The sequence below is a fragment of the Amblyomma americanum genome, chromosome 2, assembly GCF_052857255.1.
Source record: "Amblyomma americanum isolate KBUSLIRL-KWMA chromosome 2, ASM5285725v1, whole genome shotgun sequence".
Taxonomy (NCBI): Eukaryota; Metazoa; Arthropoda; class Arachnida; order Ixodida; family Ixodidae; genus Amblyomma; species Amblyomma americanum.
In genome coordinates this window covers 170,560,077-170,567,311 of record NC_135498.1, presented here as the reverse complement: position 1 = coordinate 170,567,311, position 7,235 = coordinate 170,560,077, and positions in this window count along the sequence as shown.

Below are 7,235 nucleotides of genomic sequence, written 5' to 3'. Positions count from 1 at the left end.
ACCTGCAGGAACTGGTTCATAAACTTCTCGTAGTCTTCATCGGCATTTTTTATCTCCATTACCCATGTAAAATCTGACTTCAGTAGTTCAGTCCTGAAGCTGTCTAAATTTGACATAGTAATAGACTGAAAAAAAAAAACAAGGGTGGTCGGCTTTTGCATCCTTCTAAATTTTGCTTCTTTACCATAACAAATACCGGAAAATGATCGCTAAAACCACATGATATAGCTCCCGCTGTGATGTATGTATTATCAAAATTTGTCACAAAAAGGTCTAGCAGTGTTTTATTGTCTTTCGTAATTCGTGTCGGTAACGTGATTGCATTATCGCAACCGTTTGATGTAATAAACATTTTCATGTTTCTTTGTTCGTTAGTGTTTGCTAACGTATCTATATTAAAGTCACCGGCTGACGTCACAGGGTAACTGTTTGCGGAAACAAATTCGAGACACTGCCCGTAAAATCAGAAACAATTTGACACATTTCCATCTGGGGGACGGTAACAAACAGAAAACATGCTGATTTGCCCGAACTGATAATATTTCAAAATCATCAAATAGCACACAAAAAGAAGGAAACAGTTCACAGTTTACATTCGGCTTCATCAATAACGTGGCTCCACCACCACGACAATTTTTTTCGATTTAAGCAGAAGGATTGATAACATGCAAACCGAAAGTTATCCTGATCGTCTTTGCACCAAGTTTCAGTTAACATGACAGCGTCGAACAAAAAAGAAAAACTAGAGATAAAAAATCCATTTCTGCCTCCTTGTTGCAAAGTGAGCGAACGTTTAAATGAAGGCATTTTAGTGAATTTTGGTGCTGGTTCATTGCAACTGCGTTTACATCCTTTGGAACAAGGTAATTATCATTAGCCATTTCAAACTCCGTCAGCCCATTGTAAACCCATTTGTTGGACACAATAGAACATGCTATAACAGAAGGTCACGTATATTGCGCACTACGATTGCCGACTGGCCATCTGTTTTGCGCATGAAGACCTTTCCATTCCTGTGCCAGATATACCAATATGAATTTTGTTTTGCCCAGTCCTTCGTCAGTCGCAGCAGATGTCGTTTATGGCCAGTCATATTTTCCATAATGGCAATGTTGCTCTTTTCGTCCCTCAGTTTATTCCTTTTTTCGAGCCATTCATCTCTGACAGCTTGCCTGGTGTATCTAACTAATATTCCTGGGATTTTATCGGGCTTTGCAGGTAGCCGGTGAGTTGCATCGACGTCTGCGCTCGAAAGCCTTGAAACTCCAATCGTATCGGCCACAGCGTTTACTTTATCGAGCAGATTTTCAGGTGCAGCGGACTAAATTCCATGGAATTCAAGGTTCAGCGTTCTGCTCCTCCATTCAAGATCATTGACTTCATTTCGCAACGTTTCATTTCATTCTTTTTTTTGTACTGTACTCTCCAAAATTTCCAATCTCTTTCGAATATCCTCTTGTGTCTTTTTCCTGGGTAGTTATCCTTTCTAGCACTTCGTCATACTTTTCTGACATTAGCATTTATGCTTCAGTGTTTAATTATGTCGGTTTTGTATTTTTATTCCAAGGATCTAATACTTTTATCCGTTTTTGTTTGTAGTTTCTTGAATTTCTGGCTTATTTATTTCTTTCTTTTGATTACTTGCCTGTACCGCCCCCCCCCCCCTCCCGTGTAATACCCTCAAACTGAGGTCCTTTAGCGGTATTTTGTATAAATAAATTAGCTCTACAGCTGTTTCAATGCTAGCTACAGTTTCTTTAAGCGGCATCAGCTCGTCTAATTTTCAATTTATAGTAACAAGTAGGGCGTTAATGTCGGCTATCTCGTCACCAGCCTGCTTTTCACCTTGATTGTCTCCTTTTTTGCATGTGGGACATGCCCATTTCTGCTTGGCTGACTCCGATTTACTTTTGTACTGCTTTACGGTCAGCCCAGCACAGGTTCCAATATGGTACAATTGGTTACATGCAATATATGTGACAGAAATTTCATCGCGCATAAACTTGTTATTGCATGAGGAACAAAAGTCTGTCGACATCGTGCGTTACAGAAAGCAGTTTCGAGCAAAACAAACAAAAAACGATAGCAGGATACTAGGGCGGCGGCAGTGGCAGCAAGCAGCACGTTCTCATAACAGCAATCACAAGTAACGACACCAACCAGCGAAAAAGTAGAGCAGCGTTCAAGCGGGGGTCTTTCGTGCTGCTGCCGCCGAGTCCGTCAGTAAAGCTCTTTCACGGGGATCCGAACAAGGTGTACGGCAATGGCAGCGGCACTGCAGCGCCTCGGCACAAAGAACCTCAGGCGCGCCGCAGCCAAAGCCCAAGGTGCTTCGCGTCTTTCCCCTCCTCAAGGTTGTTTGTTCCTTCCTTCCTTCTTCACGCCACTTTAAACAAAAAGAAGAACCTCCGGTGAGCCGAGAGAGAAAAAAAGGAAGATACGTCCTCCTCACGAAGCTGGTGTGCCCTCCCTTAAAGATGCATCCCTTGCGTGCCCAGTCGTGGCGAATAGGCAAGGCAAATGAGCATGAAGACGCCTAATAAGCGCAGCTATGCAAAAAAGAAGTAGCTTATCGATTTAAAGCAGAAAAAAACGCGAAGCAATTTTATGCACGAACAAGCTAATAAGGCTAACTCCACCACGCTCTAGAGGAAATAATAGGTTGTCACGACGCATGGGCTCCCATCGAGAGCGCCAGACGACGGTCTCGAATATTCTGTGCATTACCTCCAACGTCTTAATCGCAAAATAGAGAACCTCCAGGACACCGGCAAGTTTTGCAAGTAAAAAAATGCTGCAGACTTGAGCCCGAGCACTGACTGACAGTTCCCTACCCATCCAATTATGGGTTCGTTGCCTCGCAGTGATTTGTGAATCCCAGTAGGCTCCACTGTTGCGATCCTAGTGCAGACGAACGCATAGGTACCGAAGAACACCACAGTCCCAGCTTACGTCAGCAAAATGACTTGGCCTCACACCCTATTGATCCAAGCAAAATCCTTTGGATTTATCTACTCGTAAATGAAGAGCCGCCTCTGGTACCTCACAAAATTGTTCAGTCAAATGTAAAGCCTCAAGTACACTCTTTACATCAGAGCAAAAAGAAGGTGACGTCATCGGCATAGGCTGAAGTTTCGCGATGATCCAGAGAGAAACCAGGGATGGCTACGCTGTAAATAATACTTAGGCGAAGGGGATCAAGACATAGCAGAAACAACAAAGGCGATAATGTACAACCTTGACGAACAGATAATTTCAGTTGTATAGAGCCCTTCGTTAACAATAAGCCTTGTACAGGATTCCTTATAGCACAGCCTTATGCCCCCGATCAGAACGTCGCCAATGATTGCATGCTCCAAGACCGCAAACACAATACAAAATTTATCAAGCACCTTCGCCATGTAAATTTGATTAAGTGCTACCTGGCCAGTCTCATCTAATGGTGTCTCTAATACCGGACGAGCAATATGGGTAAGGGTTTAGATTCTGCAGCCTTTGATACCGTAAACTTAATGCGAGCTTACCCATGAAAACTAGCTGCAGGTGGGCGTAAGAACCTTAGTAAGAAATTTCTGATCTACATTCCAGGGGGGAATAGGACGATATCATTCAACAGTTTTCATTCAGTTAGCATATGGGTTTTTGTAATTAATATAGCATGCCCGGAGAACAAAATGGAAGGCGAAAACAAGCATTATGAGATGCTTGGAAAACTTCCATCAAGACAGGTACAATGCAAGGCAAAATATTTTTCTGATAAAAATCTCTAGTTATACCATCCGGCCCAGGAGATCTTTGAACTTTCAAGTCAGAAATGCCATATTTAAATTCGTCCAGTGTGATCGGTGCTTCTACTGCAGCACGCTGCTCATCACCAAATCGAGGAAAGGGCTTGAGCAAACAACTATAATTTGATCCCCCGTTTTGGCCCTCACAACTGCCAAGGAGCTTCCGATAGTGGTCTAGAAAGCATCAAGAATACCAGGTGCATAGCTGTATGTGCATCCGCCATATTGAATTTCCTATATTTTCTTCGAGAGAGCAGTCTGCCTTTCGTCACTCAGGGCCCGACGAGATGGTTGCTCATCTAGAACCCTACGGGATCTATAGACCTTATCAAGGCCCCCTACATCTTTCGGTTGCAAACTGCTGAAGCTCTAATTTTGTGGTACTGATTTCGTAGCTAAACTAAGGTACTCCCAAGCTCACGAAGGTGATGTGTCTTCAAGAATGCGATTCTTGCTGAGGCCTCAACAGCAAAAGTTTTTGTGTCATGTTTAAATAAGCGCCGTTTTTTAAAGAACTGAGAGATCACCGCGTGACCATGTACTTGTCAGTCGAGCAAATATATACAGCACGTTGAAAGATTTTATCTGACAGCAGACAGTTATTGATCTCCCACAGCCACCATCGATGGTGGGGTATGCACCGGCTGTGCCTCCCTATCTGAAGAGACACCATGCAATGATCACTGAAGAATATGGGCCGCAGCCAGTAACCAAAAACGCTGGTTAACGTGTCTGACGAAACGTAAAATATATCAAGCCGAGCATTAGAGAAACAATTAAAGCCGTTAAAATGGGCACTATCGCTCTTTTCTTGAACAACATCCACAAGGCTGTGTTCACTAGTCAAATCGGCCAGTAAAGCCTCACTAGCGTGGTGACGCTTACATAACACTGCTAAGTCCTCATTCCTACGAAGATATTTAAAATCTCCCAACGGTATAGTTCGTGATCCGTGCACAAATGGTCAACTAATTACATATAATAAAAGAATTCTATCTCACTGCTTTAGGGGAGCATAAACACAAATGATTCACCGCTGTAAACATGAAACTGTGATGTCACAGCATCTAGGCCGCCCTGTGCTCTACGGCATGGCAGTCATGTTCAGTGTGTTGCGCAGGAATAGCATACACCCTTGGGATAAGCCTCTGTTTTCTGACACAGCTGCATCATCATGCGTCCAGTGAGCCCAGATGCAACACGTCAGCATAGCTCATAACACAGCTCTCTGCTGTATGCCCAAACGATCGGCACTGGGTGCACCAAGGCGCACGACACTGGCGCCTTGCGTCTCCAAACCGGCTACCCTGCAGACACAGCAGAGGCCTTCCTGGGATCAACAATAAAGCGCGTACTGCACAGGCCTTAAGCGTGTGAAGAGTTGTGCTTTTTTGAGCGTGAGCAAGATTCCGCGGTTAGCTGTTTCCATATGCTCCATTTCATGGCAAAGCCCCTCCATCCTCCGGTGCTCCAAGTAGTGCGGATGCCAAAGCGGCTTAGCGTTGACGTTTTTGGTGCACGGGTCAAACACCATACGCTTAGGTCCTTCCACAAGACACTGCTTTATCAATAAGCTTCTCTATCACAGGCAACCATACCAACGTGGCGCATTTGGTAGTGCCGAATGCACAGAATTCCACAGAGGTCCAAAGTCTGTGCGAGTGCGTCTAGGAAGTCATGAACGCGGTGTAGGTGACCCTTAAGGTCAGCAAGCAGTAAAAGTGTATTGAGAATGATATTACTTGTAGGAAGTCAAGAGAGTACATCTTCGTATCAGTCTTTAGCAATTCCAATCGCCAGAAAAGCTCGGCCAACTGCCGATGCTCTGCTTCAAGCAAGAAGGATTTAGAGGCACAGCTTTCGAAGCAGCCTTTCCGCGTGTTAAGCTGCCAGGCTCTCGCGCTGTGCTTTGGAAATTCTCGTCTCCATCAATTTTCATCCGTGTGCGATGCAGTCCGAACGCGACAGCATGCGGCCATTTGCACCTGCCAGCCCAGGTTCGAAAGCGTGCCCTGTTTGAATGCTTGATGGCACTTGATCAAACGCTGCATTCAACTTGAGATCTCATTTGAACAAGCATTACACTATCCCAAATGGTCCCAAATGATTTTTGACAATTGTAAAACATGACAAACAGCCTTCGCACCGTGTGTGAAACTACCAGCCTCTCGCGTTGCGGCACGGCTCTAGACAGCGCCGCTGCGCTCAGGGTGAGCCGCAAATCCCTGGCTCAAGTGCTTGTTTGCGTGAGATCACTGAGATTAGCGCCGCGAGACAATGAGCTCAAGAAACCAGAGATGATTTGCTCACGCCGAGCCCCCCGCGTTAATCTCATTGGTCACTAGTGATTTTTTATTTATTTACAATAGTGCTATCTAAAAAATAGCGGCTGTGACAGGGTGAGCTTATATCAATAAACATCAACATAAGGGCAAAACAGTTTGCAAAGAAAGAAAAGTTTGACAGGATACTATATATGAAATATTGAACATGTGATTGGAAGTACACTGTGTCCAAAAACATTCAGCGACAAGGAACAAACCTCGCATACTAAACTCAACAGATAAAATTTATCTACATCATCCACTTGCACCCACATAACGTCAAGGTCGTTTCACTCGCCTACTGAGGGAGGAATAACTGCGCATTTTAAGAACACTGTTCCTTGTTTGAATAAGAAGCAAAGTAAAAGGATTCCTGCGTCTTGTAGCGCAACCAGGAGAAAATGTGGTGTATTCATGAGTGTTTTTTTTTTAATTTACCTGTCACAGCTTTAAACAGGAAACGGAGGCGCGCAATCTTACCTGTCTGGCAATGCCCTCAAACCTGCTGTATTAATAATTTCAGCAACAGACTTATCGCCATACTGGTTAAGGATAACTCTCAACGCATTCTTTTGCACTCTTACTACTATATTTATCCGAACAGGAGCAAATTGATCCTGTATTATATTCCTTTAAATTGGTGTTTTGGGAAAGGAAATGGCGCAGTAGCTGTCACATTTCCGTGGACACCTGAACCCCGCCGTAAGGGAAGGGATAAAGAAGGGCGAGAAAGAAGATATTCAGTATGGGCTCCGTGCGCTGGTATGGTGGCGCCAGCAGCGACCACGTCGCCAGCGCCGCCTCGTGGCACTCGCCGCGTTAGCCGGACGCTCAGTCACGGCCGGTCTCTCGAAGGGAGAGCGCGCGCGCCCCCTCGAGACTGGCCGTGGTGGCCCTGTGCCGCATAGCAGACGCGCACTCACGCGATGCCATTCTAAGTCAACGCCTTCTTCTCTGCGGATTTCAACGCATTGAAAGCCTTGACGCCACCGCTGCTGCATTTCGTTTCAATTGCTTTCAGGTTGGGCTGATCACCGATTCCGAGCAACCATGATTGCGTTGCAGTCCCGACGGCACTGCAATATCTGGCAGCGCAGTTGAACTTATTGAGATTAATAAGTAC